At 35.1% G+C, this 19826-nt stretch overlaps 1 protein-coding gene across 2 annotated transcripts in view; it reads right to left on the bottom strand.

Moving 5' to 3' along the window:
* LOC112043039 (adenylyl cyclase-associated protein 2) overlaps positions 1-19826 on the bottom strand; it is a 51700-nt gene that overhangs the window by 31612 nt on the left and 262 nt on the right. Inside the window, exon 1 of one of the 2 annotated variants that reach the window (XM_052883334.1) lies at positions 12693-12905. The exons of the other annotated variant lie outside the window; for it this stretch is intronic. The gene's annotated coding sequence lies outside the window, so the exon portion shown is untranslated. Of the gene's footprint in view, positions 1-12692; positions 12906-19826 lie in introns of those variants that run through there. 2 annotated transcript variants of the gene reach the window in all.

Here is a 19826-nt window from a genome sequence, read left to right as displayed (position 1 = left end):
CGCAAATTGTCGCATAACGTCCAATCACGAAGAATGGAACTGAAGTCATGTGGATCGTAAGCAAAACTTAATTTTGACAATCATAATCATTATTATCAATCTTTGAACATTCCCTACTGGACACAGGTCCTTTGAAAGGAATTTTAAACACCAGGCTCTTGACCATCCAGCGGTTCCTGAAACCCGTTTGATGTCATCCATTGAAGTGGATGGTCTACTAACACTGCGTCATTCCAGCACTTTGGGTTCCCAAAGTCTACCGTCTCTTTCGACACATGTGTCATTATGTGTCGCACCCATTGCCACTTGTTACGCTAAGTGCCTCATTTCTGATACGATCACGCAGAGATATTCAGAACTTAACAGAACGGTTTCATTTCCCGCTGAGTGACACTGAGCCTGTTTATGAGGCCTATAGGAAGCGTCCAAGATACATTCATACGACACGAAAATGATGCAATAGAAAGTAATGTACTAATAGAGTTTCACAAAATTAAATGAGGAATGCGAGTTCATAAAATTACAAAGTCATTGTAGAAGTAGAAATGTGAATGTGTTATACTTTTACTGTATTGGACACAGTAAAAGTATAAATACAGTAAGAAGTACCTTGCCACTGCATCTTTTAATTGATGTTAAACATTACGGTATCTTTCTTACATGACTCAAGCGCATCTAAACAAACGGTTGTCGCGCCTGGGAAACTCCGCCAATTAGACAAGATGTTCGGAGTCCGTAACGTTAATAGGTATTAAGTATAGAAGAATGAATTAAAGTTTAGTCTTAAATAATTTGCAAGAAATATGTGGCTACAAAACTCATTTTTATTAGATTTATATTGTTCTAAAGATAAACTCAAAAAGGTGTCGGGATAAACTACATATTTCGAAAGTATCAACACAATAATTTCATCAGCGTTCATACCAATAACATTTTCATCAATATCCAAGTCGTCCTGATTAGCTTCAACAACTACTTCATTGACCGCGCCCTGCTCTTCGTCTGTCTCGTTTCTACGGGCTTCAAACAACTCTATCAAATGTCGCATACTCTTACCACCATTGCCCTCCATTTTGAAGGACAAAATATCACTTATTACACCAAAATCAGTAAAAAAATATTATTAATTCACTGTGGTTTAATGTATCTTCAACGGACATTCACTATCTAATGACTAAGTTGCAGATACGGTGCGATAATAAGACCGGGTACTGACAAAACCGATGATAAAGCAAAGCTAAACGATATACGTTAACAAATAATGCTCTCAGAATGAAAGGGACAGAAAATTATCGGAAAGTTGTGTATGACTAATACACAAATACAAAGAAAGCAATCAGGGTGTGATAATTAATAAATAACTAGTTTTCTCCCACGACGTTTGTTTCACGTGAAGCATTTGATTTTGTATGGTACACTTAAATATTATATAACTAAATGTTTTTTGTTTAAAAATTTATGTGAATTACAATCTGTATCTATGTATTATATATGTCACTGTAAAATTGTAAATACCGTTAGATTATAATCTACTTCGCGAGATTGTGAACTATCGATAAATTGTGAACAATAACATATTGCGTACAATTGAACGTGTTATTGTTATTGATTCGGAAGGATTAATAAGGTTTTTTTTAATTTTTTTATTTGTATGTTCTCAAATAAAAAAAGGAAAAAATACCAAACCTGACCTACCCTAACCACTGGTTTCTGAGCCACTCAAGTTACGGTTCTTAGGAATATGTATGGACTTCACAATCAATCGACAGTTCACAATCTCGTGAGATAGATTATAAACTAACAGTATTTAGAATTTTGAAATATACATTTATATTATATCTCCTTGATATACCTTTCATTGATATCAATTGATGCTTAATTAAGGCACGTGAAGTATCAAAAATAGTCTCTCTTTATTATATTTAAAACGAGTTTGTTATGACTGTTACCTCCAGAAAAATAATAGAAGTCTTAGGGACGTGACATCAGAGCCAAAAGAGTTACTAAGAAAATCTACGAATCATTTGGCAAACTGTCAAGTCTTGTTTGTATACGTCCTTGGTAATATGTTTACGGCCCTCTTCAATAAAGATAAGGGTATCAGAAGATCTTATTTTTAAGATTGAGACATCTGTCCTTTGCTATAAAAGGAACCCCTGTTGATACCTCTTTTGTAGTAGATAATAATTATATCATTTCTTGAACTGACAAAAACAGATATTACGTAAAAACATATAAAACTGAATGTCTATTTAATTTGCCACAAGTTGAGAAAACCTTAACCGATTTCATTCATCTTCTTCTTGTTTTCTAATACTGGTTTTTACGGAACGAAAAATAAAGAAAACTGTGAGTCGGAAAATTTTACGATGACTTTCAAGATGTTTATTACACAATCACGAAATAAAGAAAAAGTAAGAAGTAAAATAGAAATTTACTGTTTTGACAATTGTACGTTTTCGAGTCTTTCTTATTATAATAGAGGATGACTGTAATAATGTAGGTATGTTAAGACATCCAGGCGCAATCACAATGTTGACAAAGTGCATGCACGAACCAACTAGAAGTTCTAGTTACTTTGATGCAATTATAGTTACGTGACACATACACACAATGAATTTAATAATACTTAATAAGAGTAATTTACTAATTCCGCGATAACTCTCCATCAAAATTATTTTAGATAATTTAATAATAATGTAAATGATCATAAACTAGATATGGCCTTAACGCGCATCGCTGCGTCAATAGGATGCGGATAGCCATTGGCGAAAAAAAAATTGGTTAAGTTTTTTCGGAGCTACAAAAAAAATCCTCTTTATAAGATTACTATAGATGTAGAGTAGAAAAAAGTAACTGTTGCCATGACTTCATAGTTCGTATATTTTGCAGTAAATTTATATTGCAGTAAACTAAGTCTTTGGAGAATTCGGTGTGCAGGAGGATAATACTTTATTACTCTCCGGATCGATACATGTGGGTCGGCACGCCGGCTCGTGTGCCGTTACCCGTGAATTATTTAGTTTATTTCATCTTTATTGAGGCCGCAATATTATATGTAAACTCTGCGAAACATTTCAATACTTTTACAATATTCACTTAAAATACAAGTATATTCGGGTTGTCTCTACACTTTAAAAAGCGTATTATTAATCAGATTTCCATTTTAACAATTCAAACGGAAATAGTATAAATAAGAGAAATTGTGGTATTCAAATAATGCAGAATATGCAGTTTGGAAACAATGAGGATGAATGAAAGTAGACGGACGAAAGGGATTTGCATTGGATTTGGAGAGAATGATTGGAAATGATAGAAGGGGAAGGTGGTGAACCAAATCCAGGACATTCTCAATAAAGGCACGGCTAGAGTAACCCTAAACCGATGAACTTGTATGAAAGCATTGATGAGAAATGAGAATGGAATAATTAAGGGAGATTTGCAAGGATCGTAGCAAGCGGAATCTCTGACTACCTTTATAGGAATGATACGTGACGATATCTAAACCAATATTATAAAGAGGAGAGGTTATGAATAGTCTCTGAAACTACTGAACCAATTTGAAAAATTCTATTACTGTTGAGAAGCTAGACTATCCCCGAATGATATAGGCTATATTCCTACGGAAACGTGGAACCACGGGGGTGAAACCGCGCGGCGTCTGTTATTGTATGTATAATGGATTAGTTAATTTCAATTTAATGCATTTCCCGTTCAATCGAATGGGAAATATGGTCAAAAATTATTACCGAACAATAATTGGAGAAATATGAAACGATGAACATGAGCATAAAATAGATGCTATAATTTTATACGTGCTGATGGGAAGGGAAAATCTGATGTTATTTTGGTACCTATCGATGCACGGCCAAGGCCAGTTCGAAATGACTAACGCACTTACGTAATAATTTGTACCTACGAGTGTACGAGTAAAACATGATTAATCTGTACCTATACCCAAATCCTCTACTTATACTCCTCTATATAAATGCCAAAGGTCATTCATCACGAAATCTCGAAAATCACTTGACATATAGAGATGAAATTTGGCAGAGAGGTAGTTTAAAGTTAGTAGACGTCCGCTAAGAACGGATTTTGAAAGAGGGTCAAATTAAGGAGGTCTAAGGGCAGACGAAGTCGCGGGCGACTGCTTGTACTCATCATAAACGGCTTTAACTTCTGTTGGTCGCCGATAGATTGAACCTAGAATATTGGTTGCTTGCGTAACTGTACTAGCCAATACGGTGAAATTGTCAAGTTGAATAATTCAAAGCGAAGCTTAACTGGGTCTGCTAGTTGAAGGATAACTAAGGGCGAAACCACATCATTACGGTGCGTCGTCGGATCGCAAAATTCTACGATGTCGCTTGCTTCGATACGCACCCAATACTTCCTTTACTACAGTTTTTGTGCCCAGTACCTACTTTATTTTCTGTTTTTACTTGATGCGTCTTAACGCAAGGAGAAGTAGAATACGTGTAATGCCATCTATGGCTCACTAGAATCGAAACTAATGCCATAATTTTCTCGTACGATGCCGTAAGCGATGAAATATTTGCGTTGCGTCAACGCATCGCATTGAGTTGCGGCATCGTTTTTGCTGTGTTTTCGCCCTTAGATATACTGACATACCGACGCACGGTCTAAACTAAACGTACTACCTGGTTTTATTTAAACTTTGGAAGGATTTTTCTAAAATGAGCCCCTAAAATGAATGAACACGCTGACCAAGTTGCGGTACTCCTCAAGTAACTCTTATAAACAGATATTCAATATCGAGTGTCAAATTTGAAGAATTAGCAAACTTCCTGGGAAAGCAAACAATGAGCCAAGTTTTGATACCGTACTACATAACAGAAACTTAGTTGTTTCTAACATCAAAGAAATGTTGGCTCTTACGTGTAAGATATTCTCTACTAAATAATTAATATCCAGCGCAAACTAAAAATAAATAATAATTTGTTAATGCATCAAGATTTTTTCTCATATTATTATGAGGAAACTTTGAAAGCATCATAAAAGGCTTTATTGCTCTTTACGAACTGGAGAAAAGTAGGTAAGTGTATTAGAAAAGGCGTAACATACGATAAAATGTAATTTTATGAGTACCTACAAAGCTTTCATGGCTACTTTGCTATGATCGTTCAAAATATACATAGGTATATTTTCCATGCTTTCCATTTCGTACAAACTTTTTCGATAATTCTTATTATATTCACGGATTAAAATACTTCAATTCGATGTACTCGTTTTAAGAGGTTAAAAATTAATATTTGTTTAACGGTACAAAAAATCCAATAAAATGATATATAATGATATATAATTATAATATATGCTGCCTGCGTGATGGGCACCCTACCAAGGGCGGCAAATTTTGATAAATATTTTTAGGTATTAGTTTTAATTTTAATTTATTTTAATTTTGTAGTTGTAGTTGTAGTTGTATTGATATTTCCTTATATTTTATTTTTATAATAAGTTTAGCCTATTTATGTACCTACTTGATTAATAAAAATCAAAATTATTTATTTTATATAATTGTTGCTTTTTTCTTGTTAGTGGGTTAAACTTCCATACATTGTCTGGCGTTGTCCTTTAATTAGAAAAGTTATATACATTTATAATTAAAATATTCTGAATAGGCAAGTATGAAAACTAGTTTTTAATAGCAAAGTATAACAGAATAAATGAGCTTAATCAGAAACATTATGAGAAGACAAGAGTTATAAAAAGACAGAAGTTATGTTTGGATCGTGCCGCGTTGCAAGAACCAGCTCATGACTACGAGTCCCGTATGGGTTCGAAACTAGTCGGGTATACTCCGACCTTATTTCACGTGAGTTTTAGTCGTGTTTCATAATCAATTAATATGAATAACACTCACGTTAGTTTTAATTCTAAAATAGTAATAAAAAAGAGAAAACTCACGTTAAGAGAACGAATGGTTCAACAACAAAAACAAAATGAGCTAACATAGAAAGAGTCAAACAGTTCAGTTTTCATTGTGCAAAAGATTTTTCCATTTCTATACAAGTAGTACAAATAGCATCTCCAATTACAGTTTGTGGTATTGGAATAACACAACTTGTCTAAGCTTACGCAAATAATACAATGGATACAACGTAGCCAATTACAAACCACAAACGGACCTCAATAAAGAATTTGAACCGAGTATTTGTGACGGTAACGTGATAATTGTGAGTAAATCCTAATAGAAAGAGTGCCACACTTTCGTGATTTTATAAAATATGAAAAACCATGTTCCTCTTATGCTAGCCACTCACTATCCAATAAGTTCATGTGCCTGCAGCGCTACAGGCATGCAGATCGCGACCAATACACGATCAGTTTTATAGATGTACTACTATTCTCTACCTTCTTCCCTCGCTATTTCCCACGCCAATCGTGCAATGTGTGGCGGGCCCGGTAGAGCGTTAACTCGGAAAGGGTGCATACTTATCATCTTTATCCCTAATAGGTTAAACAACTTCGTGTCGAAACGCTATCGGTTTTCGATACGATCAGGAATCGTAACCTGAAATATTAAAGGTTCTTATTATCCTAGCCACCCACTGTTCAATAAGCTCACATATCGTGATCGTGGATTGATCGCGATGTGCATGACATCATGCAAATCGTGACCATCACACGATCAGTTTTATCGGATCTCAAGCCGTACAGGCATGTGGGCTTATCGGATCGTGGGTTGCTATCATTATATTAACAACTAATCTGATTTTCAGAATACATAACCATAATTCATGTTCTATGTGCCAATTTACATTGAGCAAAAAAGATTAATTAGGAAAGTTAGCTACAAAAAGAAAACCTTTATAAGAATCTCAGATTTCAGTCAGCGCTTAATTAAAGTCTCCTCGTTAACCCAGAAGCAAAAGAAAGATGAGAATTTTCTTTCTTTTAACAGTGTCTATTTTTATAGAAATATATGAATTGTGGTAACCTAATACCTGTCTATACTAATATTATAAATAGGTAAAGTTTGTATTGTAGGAGTTATCTCTGGATCCAACTGTAAAATACTTTTTTTTTTAATTTTTGACAGTAAAAAGCCACGATATTTGTGAGTGTCATAGGCTATTTTTTATCCCCGTATTCCCATAGGCTATTTGTTATTTCCGTATTCCTACGGGAACAGGAACTACGCAGGTGAAACCGCCGGGCGTCTGCTAGTATTTAATATCAACATAAAATATGAATAAGCTTGCTCTAAAAAACCATAAATAATCTTTTTTTAAAAGTCATCGTTAATTCCGTAGTTCCATTTACCCATCCGATTGTAAAATAAACGCTGTTCATAATGTTCAGATTTTAAAGCCGAGTTTTGAAATTATATTTTCTACTTTCGTGTTTGTACTCTTTCTTTTTTGACTCTTTGGCTTTAACTACCTTTCGGGCACAGTTTTTATGCTTTGCTTTAAAATTCGGTTTCCAACTCGATTCAAGTTAAGAAAGTCACATTTTTTTCCTAACCGTTTTGATTTATGTAGTCAATAAGTATTAATTAGAATTTAAGTGTCTGTTTATGATTTTAAAATAACTGTAGTGTCTCAAGTGTGTGTTTTCAAAATCTTTCTTGAATTTTGTGACTGTCCGGACTAATCTCTGGAATGGCTGAACCAATTTCAATTCTTATTCTCCTCCATCTTTCAATGAAAGTCGCGTTGAAATTGGTTCAGCCATTCTAGAGATTAGCCCGGACAGTCACAAAATTCAAGAAAGATTTTGAATTCCCGTCAGAGCCAGCTTTTCCTGGATAATAGGTTATATTATCCAGGAAAAGCTGGCTCTGACGGGAATTGTGACTGACTGAAACTGAATTTCACGAGGAAGAGTGACTTCGTCTGTGAGACATCCACTACTCTACAGTATTAGGCCGGCCACATACTCTGGTTTTCCGTATTCGTTTTCCTAATGCGTAATTTCGATTTGTAATTCCGTGAGACTACCGCAGACTTTACGTTTTTTTTCATTCGGAATGTATATTGTCGTAACGGCTCGCATTCCTTACGTACACGGGTGTTTTGTTCCGTTCAGAAAAAAAGTATGTGTGCGTCTAATGTATTTTATATTGATTCCATGCATACATGCATGCATGCAATAGGAAAACCGAGTGTCTGCGGTCGGCCTTATAGTGTGATAGGTACTATGTACACGCTTGTGAACATTCGTTAACTGACTACATAACAATGGGTTACACATGAACATCTGTGCATGGTTGTGCGCCATGTGGTAGCAGACAGCCACAATAGGAATACAAACTGTAATACAATAAACTTAGATTTTGTTTGACTGTCACACTCGACTTGGCATGCACGCCTATATTAAGAGCGGCCATTTTCAACCATTGTAATTTTTGAAAAATCATAGATCTGATCATCTCTTACTTGATTTCAAATTGCAACATAAAATACAATTAAAGTATATTTTTTTGTTGGACTGTCACGTTTGTTTACCCAAGCAAAGCATCAAGCGGCGTTCTCAGATATATATCGTACGATGCGTACGATGCAGATCTATGGACGCTTACCGTGAATTGTCAAACGTCGAAGGTCCTGACGTGAAGGTCCTGATATATCAAAAGTACCCGAAAATCTCGTTCTTGATTGCAAATTGAAACATAAATAGTCTGTCTAGTAATAAATTTGAAGAAATACGAGTACATTATACGTAAAAAATGTACAAAATGGTAAATTTCTTCTCAAATGCATATTCGTTTTGAATTCTCAGGATAGGCAAAGCATTTTTGTATCTATGTTGTGCGTGGCAATGAAAATATGTTACTGTAGAAGCACTAATTTAATTTAAAAAGAAAACTACAAAACAATTATGCCAGTAGGATAAAAGGACTAGTTATTTGTATCTGAAGAATGAAGCGACGAATATAATATGAGAATTAAAAGCAGTTAGACCATGTGCAATAACATTTAAAATGTTCACAAGCTATAGGATTAGTCCAATTAACCAATATAACTTTAATTAGCCAACCAAAAATTTTCATTGCTACTTTATCCTTTGGCATTTTCATTTGGAGCTCGTAACCGTGACCTTGGCCGCTCCGTTGTACGTAACGGTTATACCTAGCCAGAGCTAAGTGGAGCTGCTAGCTAATTACGCGCCTCGGGGGAGTGTTAATGTTCTTAATAAATCATTTAAAAGAGAATTTTATATACTGTTCTGTATATACCAAGAATATTTATAAAAACTAAGGACATATAATATTAATTAGGTTCGTATATTATACTTATACCTAATGAAATAAAAGAATCAAAACAGCATTATTCACAAATAAAATTGATCTTTTTTATATTACAGATGAGAGGAGTTAGGCCACCATGCTGGCCCAATGCAGATTGGCAGACTTCACACACGTAGAGAATTAAGAAAATTCTCAGGTATGCAGGTTCGCTCACGATGTTTTCCTTCACCGTTTGAGACCCGTGGTATTTAATTTCTTAAAATGCACACGCAAATGCATCCTATGCAAGTTGGAGATGCATGCCCCGGACCGGATTTGAACCTACGCCCTCCGAATCGAAGGGAGAGGTCATATCCACAGCGTTATCACGGCTGTCACGCACAATGGCACAATCTAATTATTAATTAGATAGTGACGTGCTCTTATGCTAAAAAAATACTATTGCATGAAATAAGATGAAGTAGAGATTGAAAAACACAACTTTGTTTCAAAACTCTCGTGTATCTTTAATAATCCACTTGAAAACAATTCACTCGAGTTTTAAAAACTCCTATAATGCAAACATTAAAGTATAAAACTTGTAAAAAAATCAATGAACTACGTCAAGCCAGGTCTTTTATTTTTATTCACATTCAGATTTGCCTACTCAAACACTCGACCTATTAAAACCCAGCTTAAATTATTATTATGATGGGATTAAAAGGTCAAAAAGTTTTACAGAGCGGCTTTTAAATATGTATTACGTGCTTGGCTATTAAAAGGGGGAATGTGTTTAACTATTCATTTTGGTTCACTAACTATAACCCAGGTGTTACTGACTTTATAACCCAAATAATTACTAAGGATAAGAACGTATTTTATATCTGATAAAGATTTATTAATGCATGTTAATATTAGCGAACGCTTACGACTCCGTCTGGGTGAATTTGTTTTTAACAAAACACACAGGAACCATGGATTTTCCCGGGCTATAAAGACATCTACGTATGTTCTGCTGATCCCATATTTATCACTGTACCAAAAATCATCTATCCAGCATCAAATTCATTATTGAGCGGATTTAGACATGAAAAGGCAACCGACATTTAGACAGAGTTACTTTTGCTTTTATAACCTATAGAAGTATGGATTTAAACTATCGTGTTTGCCATAATACTAAAATAGAAAAACGGCTAAGTCACGTGACATCACGACAATAATACCGTGAGTTTTAACTGTTATACTATTCCGGTATTATTAGCATAATTAATTTTAATTTATAAAGACACCACCATTTACAACAAACAAAAAATTACGTATATTTTCATTATTAACATTTAAAAAAATTAATTTCGCTATCCCTGTAATGAGCGGTAAAAATAGGCTTATAATGATCATGATTATAATTTTAGGAGAACTATTTTATTATCAAAATAGTTAACAATAGCTACTCTTGTACACTACAATCTACAACCACACTTGAATCTTACTCAACCATGCAAAGACTCAATTATTTATTTATACTTTATTGTACAAAAGAAAAACAATAACGAAGAAAATAGTAGAAAACATGGCATACAAGTATGTGCAAGGGCGGTCATAATCTTATAGCAATATCTGCCAAACAAGCTTTGATTAAAGGAATTAATGTATTAACATGCATTCAAAATATAAATTAAGATTCATTTCAAAATGTTCAAAACAATCTTATGGGGATTTTGAATCATATGGGAAACAGCCCTGCATACATAGTAGCCGTGTTTAAGCTCTCTATAACTTGCTTGTATAAAAATTTCAATTTACAATACTTAGTTTTATAAATTATTGTAACTGTGTACAATACATTCCGGTGTTAACCTTTTAGAAGATGAGTTATTTTTGTACTATTTCGAGTTTATTATACTATGTATTAAGTGGGAGAATTGCCAGCCAGGTCAAAGAGAATATTGCTACCGACGCAACGCATAAATTTCATTCATAGTCTTAAATATAAATATCATACTATGATACGAAAGGGTTGGTGAGAGTGTTAGTATATTCATCTTAGTACAGAAGGCCCTATAACTTAACACCAAAAGTAGGTACTTACGAGTTATATTGATTTTAACGTAATTAGTATAAGCAAAGTAGAGATAATAGCACTAAGAAGATATTAATGCCTATAAGATTAAGAGTTAATGATTTAAATAAAAATGCATTGTTTCAATTGGATTTCTCAAAGATTGTGGATGTAGGTACAGGTTTGAATAACTACCAACTCAAGTTAATTAAGCTTAGCCCGTTAACTATAAACAAAATATAAAATTCTTCAAACCGTGGCGGAGTTACTGGAACATAGTTAATTTATAATTAACTTATAATTACAGAATCAGTATAATTAATATACCTTAATTTTATCATAATAGGGATCTAACTCAGTGGCGTAAATTTCATAGATGCAAAAATACACTGCGTACCATGAGAAGGAAGGAAGGAAGAGAAGAGTCATAAGGAACTCATTATTGGACAAGGAAATTTCTATTTGGTAGATTTGTAGGTACGTATTGTGTCTACCCTAGTAAAAAAACCCTGTATCTAACTCTTGAAAGACTGTAGAATCTATTTTAACGTAAACCGTAGGCGTTTCGTGCACGTTTTGTATAAGCTCACGGCAACCGGCATTTGTGCTATCATACTCAATTAGTAAACAGTTACTAAAACGAAACAAATATAGGATAATTTAATCTAAATTATGTTCAAGCATCATTAAAATGACAATATATTTAAATTTGATAATAGAAGGTAGAGTGTGTCAAATGATCTGGAAGATCTGAGAAAAAATTGCCTAACTCTTACAGATCAATATAGCGGCCTTACTTCCAATAAATAAGCATGTATTTACCCATCATTGGATAGCTAGGTAGCTTAACCATTGTAACATTGTCACCCGGTCAAGCATACGAAATTATGAACATATAGTTGTGTTCGGTCTGCTGTAACCGTTGGAATAAAAGAACTATAAAATACATATATAGGTACTAAAATATTCAAACTAAAGAAAGATTATTCACAATTACATATTGAAACTAACGCTTATCAATATTACGAGTAGGTAGAAATGTTAATCTCGTTTGAATATAGTAGGTATAAAGGGAAACAGAACGACAGCGAATTCCATGGCTTATTCATAGAATAAACATTCTGTCATACATTATCATCACAAGAATAATCTTAGTTGAAAGACAGAGATGAATAAGTAGCAAGCGAGGTCGGGTGCGATATGACCGGCTGCTGTGAATTTAAGGAAAACAATATCTGCGAATAAGCCTTTAAACTGCGAACTAACATTTATAATAATCGCTGAATAAAATATAAAGCTAATAATGGTTCCCACTAACGCGTAAAACTTTCAATTTATAGGTAGTTTACAGGATCCACACGGTTTTATAGCTTGTTTTAGTAGGAGAGAAATACGCGCTCAATATGTGCGCTAAAACAGATCATAACATCTGCTTACCAAAATGAACACGATCCGTAGGAGATCACACACAACTAATACACAGAAAGACACAAATTCTTTTCACGCACTGATAATATAGCTCTCATCCGTCGTGCGCGTACGCAGTCGGTCCAATACAGATACTGAGTATTACTGACTAGTGACTCCAGCGAATTTGTGGACGGATGTTGCCGTGATTCAGATCGACGGACCGTTCGCCGTCACCGCCTCTCTAGAAACTGTACGGGCAAAGGCCGACGGTACGATTCTGCACTCGCCTCGCCCGTTTTGGTACATCGACAATGACTCACTTACTGCGGTGACGTAGGCCAAGTGACACGCTTCTAGTTTCCGCACTGGCATACACAAAAACCTGACTTCACGACATCAGTCAGTTCCGTTCTATTGCTTGAGGTCCAGTACAGTCAAACAAAAAAATGTTCAAATCGACATAAGGTGCGCACATCTGCGTTTGTCAATTAACACGATTAAGGATATCAAGATAAGTTAAGTGTGGTACAGATTATTTAACTAACAACGGTTTAAGTTTAACATCTAATAGGAAAGCATAAACTGAATATCGTTGACTTTGAATAAAAGTATCTAAATCAAGGAAGTAAAGCAAAAAAGTTCGGAGAAAAACTACTGAAGTCTCACGCGTACGCTAGTCTGATATCTATCTCCAGGTGTAACGATTCACTTGGAAGGACTACAAAGACAATTGATTATCACGACTTACAATTCCAAGCGACGGCAACAACATTTTAATGAAATAAACAGATGTGCAAATAACTATAGAGCTATAGATGAATTAGTTTGCACTGTATGTGCAGCACCGGCTCGTGACTACACAATACCATAACATCTTGCATATTTACATGAAGTTTATTAGACTCAAAGTAAAGATCAATTCTGTAAAATTAGAAACTAAATAGAAATTTTATTCGTTAGATTATTAACTTTTTAATGTCTTTGTAGTAATTTAAATATAGACTGAAACTCCTTATTATTTTCTACACACAATATTATAATCTACATTTTTCATTAATCTACACTTATAAAGAGAAGTTTGTATTTTTATATGTAACGTTTAAACTCAAAATCTACTGGACCGATTTTAAAAAATCTTTTACCAATGGGGAGCTACATTATCAGGCAGTAACATAGACTATATTTTATCCCCGTATTCTCTAAGGAATGGGTATTACGCGGGTGCAACTGCAGAGTTCTGATAGTTATACAATCATCAGTCTCATCATCATTCCTTATTATTGACGTAATGGATAATCGAAACTGCAATTGATTTTAATAACTCCGGCATTAATAACTCGATAGTATCCCGTTATATACCGCCTATCCAAAAATACCTATCGGAAATACTATCTAGTTTTAGTGTGTAGTTAAAGACGCTATTTCTTTAGTAAATACAGTTACTCTTTGTAATTGAGTTAAGAGTTGAGACTAGTGTTAGTGTACACCGACAACTATAAAAGTTAGAAAAAAAACTACAAATCTTTTACATTTTTCATTCAAAGTCGGGAACTTTAAGTATCTAAGAAATATATTTTAGTTTAAGATATATTTAGAAACATAATTGAACAGTGTGCTGTTTTTAGCAATGACATGAGCTTATCTCGGGTATCTTGTGTTCTAAGATTATAATACATGCGATATATATACATTATGTAAGTGATAAGATCATTGCTCTGGTGAGATATATATTTTGTGTGCGTTTGATGATTTCATATGTCTAAGACACAAAATATGAATATGAAAAAATTTTTCTTCGAAAATATAGTTAGTTACTTCTTAGTGCTTCGAATGCTACTTAAAATACTGAATAGACTTTAAAGATTTTGTAGCCTCAATAGCTCAACGGTAAAGCGGCCAGACTCATCACCGAGAGGTCGTGGTTCCAGTGGACTATTGTCGTACCCACTCCTAAGCCTCCATTCGCACGAGAGCTTTTTTAACGGAAGTTAAAAAGCGTTTCAAATACAACAAATGCATTCCCAAGTATATATATAGTTCACTCGACAGCGTTTTTAAAACACGACGCTTTTTTTCGAGTACTGTTGCATGTTCAAATTTGGATGTTGGAAACAGACCTTCATTTAATTTCATACTATATTTGAACGTTTTTTTAACGTCCATTAAAAAAACTCTCGTCGAAAGGGGGCTAACACGATTCCATTTCCCATTATTGCCATTCCCCTCTAATTAGATGGAAATGCCTCCATCCATTTAGATGGAAATGCACTAATTTGAGGAATTGAATGAAAATATTGCTAAAATTAAAAAAAAGATGGAATGGATATATGGAAAATCAATTATTGTATCAAAATAATAATTATAATGGAGTTGTTTACGGCAAGGAAAATTCGAATTTCAACCTATTTTTGAGCGGACGCTGGATTACCGAGTGTATACTAGATACCGGAGGTCTCGCTTGGGCATCAGCCAAGAGCATTGATTTTCGCCGGCCCCCAAACTATCAAAGCTGTGTTATGCAGGGGAGATCATTGAACTTAGTTCTTATCAAACTTCCGAATGGTAATGAGTTCATATAAAATATTTGTAACACAACAAATATTTTAATGACTCTAACATTTCGATAATTCAGGATAGTAATTCATACCTGAATCTGCAACAACAGGTCCCAGGGGATCAAATCGTACGCGATGTTCGACTGCAGCTCTGGCGGCACACACTAAGTCGGAAAAGAATCTATGTCTCCGTAAAGCCAACTCGTCGCGACCTACTGGTGTGGCAGGAGGTTCCCTTGGACCTTCGCTTTCATTTACCGATGCATCTTTCTCAAATACATCGTCATCATCTGAACATGACTCGTGTCTCATTTTTGGCAATTTTTCGACCAAGTCCCCACTGTCTGACGTGGATTTCAATATTCCAGAAGATTTACGTCTGCCCAAACGTACATCTAGATTTTTCCGAGCTAATTCATGCTCCAAATTAGCCAGTTCTTCTAATGTAGCGACGTTCCTGCTGCAATCGACGGAAAATCGCTTGAAATCTGAGCGAATTTTCTTGTAGTCGACTGAATATCTCTTCTTTGCAAAATCTGGCTTTATGAAAACATCGTCCGTGTCTTCATCGCCTTTCTCATCGTTACAAATTTTATTCTCAACAAGCTCATCAACTTTCTTCTCCACGATGTTATCAGAAAGGATGGGACTGTCAACTTTAATATCAACATCATTCAGGTTCACACATTCTTTGGATAAATCAGTCGTGCTTTCTGTAACAAACTTTTTTTCTGATTCTGGTTCTTTAATGCTATGGTTTTCCAGATTTTCTTTAACTTGCTCGTTCTCCGTTGGAGATTCCATGATTTCAGATTTGGATTTGCTTTTGTGAATTTTTTTACTCGGCCGTGCACAACAACTTTTGAACATAATTTCAAATAACAAAGGTGTAAAATATAATTACTTTAGCTATAAACATGCGTTAAACTCTCGTGAATTATAACATCAAATATGAAAACTATTTATGGTTTCAATTGTTGATAACATATAACGAGTTCTGCAACGTTAATATAGCATTTCCGTGCGATAATTGCGTGTACCGCATAACAAAGTGTTGTGGGCTGCGAGCGACGTTGAGGTCGGCGGCCGGCCGGGCGCGCGGCGGCGGGCGACTGGCGCAGGGCGGATGCGCCGCCCGCCTAGCGCATCCTGCCACCCGCGCCCGTTCTCTCAGCTTTTAGGGAAGCCGCAAAGCATTGTGCCATACCACATGCGTTACATATTTCATTGGTAATATCTTCCTAAATTCACACCTCCAAATAACATAGGTAGGGGACGGTCGCGATTTCGTCCGCCCTGAGACATCTTTAAAATCCGTTCTTAGCGGACTACTACTAAACATAAACTACCTCCCTGCCAAATTTCATTTTTTTACGTCAAACGGTTCTCGATATTTCGTGATTAGTACCTGTTCCCTTTTATAAACATACATTTCGGTTGTAATTCATTACAATTTTAATTTTCAACGATACTAGAATTTAACGAGCATGACTATTTTGTTTACTTTATGAGATTAGTGTTGTATTAGAAACAGTCAACTGTTTCTGATGGATGACAAAAGTGGTTTCGGCGCGAGGCCTGCAAGTAACGACTCTCAATGCAAGCGACGCGCCTGCGTTATCTAGCGGGAGACATTATTTTCCTACACAAATTATTAGTAAAGTCTATTTTCCAGTAACTGACCATAAGATAAACAAATCGCACGTTTTAACGCATTGGCCGCTGTTAATGCGTGCATATTATATAATTTCTAATCAAGTAGGTTCTCAAGACTTCTATGTGTGTCATGAAGTCGGATATTTGAGAATTTTATATGCATAATTACGCGAGAGAACCGTGATAGCCTAGAAGATGACCTCTGCCGATTCGCAGTGTGTAGGTACGAATCCGATCCGGGGCATGAACCTCCAACTTATGTGCATTTTAAGAAATTAAATATCATAAGTCTTAGGAAAAAAATTGTAAGAAAACCCGTGTACTTAAGATTTTTCTCAACTCTCTATACAACTGAGGTCTGCCAATCCGCATTAGGCCAGTGTTGTGGACTATTAGTCTAACCCCTCTCATTCTGAAAGGAGACTGGTGTTCCAGCGTGAGCTTTTATTGATGATTTTAATTTTTTTATGAGTCCAAAGAGAGGGTATTGAAATAGGCTCATAATAATGAGCATATGCAGCTCATCATTATTACAAGCCTATTTTAACAGCCACGCCGTATATGGTCAATTGGTTAACCACTGCTATCAGCACTATTGGCCAAAACTTTACACAGACATGCATCAATTGTGTCTGAATCAAAGTATTAAGTAAACTATAAGCATCAATCCAAATTGGGACAGTATGGAGATTTGAATAAAAACTTGTGAAACACAATCTTTGAATACTGTGAATAAATAGTTATCAGTTGATGCCAGAGGTGACACACACACAGCCTTTAATTTAGTTAATTTTGGATTTCATTCTACTTGTATTAACACAGAAACTAAGATTTTTCTAAGATATATATCATATAATATATAAATAGAGTTCAAGAGAGTGGAGATGAAGAGATATAACTAGACTAATAAGTCATATTATAGTTATCTCCTTTCCAAATTTTAACCAAGTCGGTTCAGTGATTGCAGTTTGACCGAGTAACAAATATCACAATGATGAAGCTGACTTGACTATATTAATGGTGACTCAGACAGTGTGGCAATATGAAAGAGCAAGGAGTTTCATGGATAATTTTTGATTTATATCAAATAACATCTGTATCTCAGTTGCAATTTGTGACCTCTTTCAGGACGGTTTGTCTCTGCAATTGAGTTATAAAGACAAGAAACTACCAGAAATATTATGAAAGATGGCATTGTAGACAGCGTTTGTCTGTTCAGCGTGTCATCATCCTGGGGAGTCCCTCAGACATGCTATGTCCAGGTGTTCTAACCTTGCTAATGAAGATTACTGACAGTGAGTGACAGGTATATTGTTGCCAATAGACCTGATATAGTGATAGTCGATCGGTCAGTACTTGTGCAACAATTGTGGATATTACTGTTCCACTGATAATCTGATTAAAAAAGTATCAAAATACTTGGACCTTGCTCACAAGATGACTGTCATGTGGAATGTTGAGTCAATTATTGTTGTTCTGATAGTTGTTTCAGTCAATGGTCTTATTTTACTATAGGACCATTCACTGAAACAACTATCCATAAGCTTCGACCAACACGCTTTGGCTTAACTGCTGGATCAAGGATCGGATACAGTAGGCACGTATTGTGAAGTGTCACTCTGGACCACCGGTTACTTAGGCACTCAAATATCCCGCAGCAGGAGGGTTGAAAAGAAAAGACAAATAAATAGATGAGAGAAAAACACTAAATAGTATTTACTTGTAGACCTTATTGTGCCTTCTGAGACAAACATCCCGAAAGCCAAATTTGATGTACAATGTTTATCAACTGACAGTGAGTCACTTCATAGCTAATTTTATTAATATTTTGTACTATTTTTCAATAAAATGTTATTCAAAAGATATTTACTATAAATAACTAATTCTTTTTAAGGTCATTACTCAAATTTATTGTCATTAATTTAGCAACAAGTTAATTAAAATTATAAGGTGTAAAATAACTATAGTGTTTTTCAGACAGCATGGGTAAGGTGACATTCATTTCACTTTTGAATATTTGCTGTGATTCACAATAATAGTATGTATTATAAACGTCATAAGGCAACTGTCACCATACCCGTGCTATCTGAAAAACACTTTAGGGAGTTATACCTTCATTTTTTATTTCTTTATTGATAAACTTTGCATAACAAATTTGGATTTAGTATAAATACTAATATAATTCTATTTTTCTTTAGAGGTTAGCCCATGACTACAATCTCAACTGATAGTAAGCGATGATGCAGTCTAAGATGGAAGCGGGTTAACTTGTTAGGAGGATGAAATCCACACTCCTTTCGGTTTCTACACGACATCGTACCGAAACGCTAAATCGCTTGGCGGTACGTCTTTGCCGGTAGGGTGGTAACCAGCCACGGCCGAAGCCTCCCACCAGCCAGGCCTGGACCAATTAAGAAAATCTTAATCTGCCCAGCTGGGGATCGAACCCAGGACCTCCGTTTTGTAAATCCACTGCGCATACCACTGCGCCACGGAGGCCGTCAAAAAAAAACGTATATATGGTGTATGTAGCAGAGAGAACAAAGTAAAAGAGAAGGGGAGTCGTCAACATATTGTAATGAAGGAGTGCCTTCACTTATGCTGGAGTAACAAGTTCCTGGCTCTAGTTGGTGCTTTTCTTGGTGCCACACGGTCATGGATTGCCAGGATATTAATATCTCTATGAAATCAAAAGATGTGGTGGTGATGTCTTGTCACTATGCACAGAATTTAGAATAGATAATTATACTTTTTAAAACATCCAAAATTAATGAGTATATCTTTTCTACAGAGCTTGCAAATGAGTACTTAATGTAATATAATTACCGTTAGATGAACAAGTTGAGTAGAGGCAATAAGTAAGTAATACAGAAAACTATTACTTAAGTTCCACCTAAAAATACGTTCTCAAATCATGTTCGTTTCGTATTTTATTATTTAGATTAATAAT

The sequence above is a fragment of the Bicyclus anynana genome, chromosome 1, assembly GCF_947172395.1.
Source record: "Bicyclus anynana chromosome 1, ilBicAnyn1.1, whole genome shotgun sequence".
NCBI lineage: Eukaryota > Metazoa > Arthropoda > Insecta > Lepidoptera > Nymphalidae > Bicyclus > Bicyclus anynana.
This window is presented reverse-complemented; position numbering and strand designations above follow the sequence as displayed.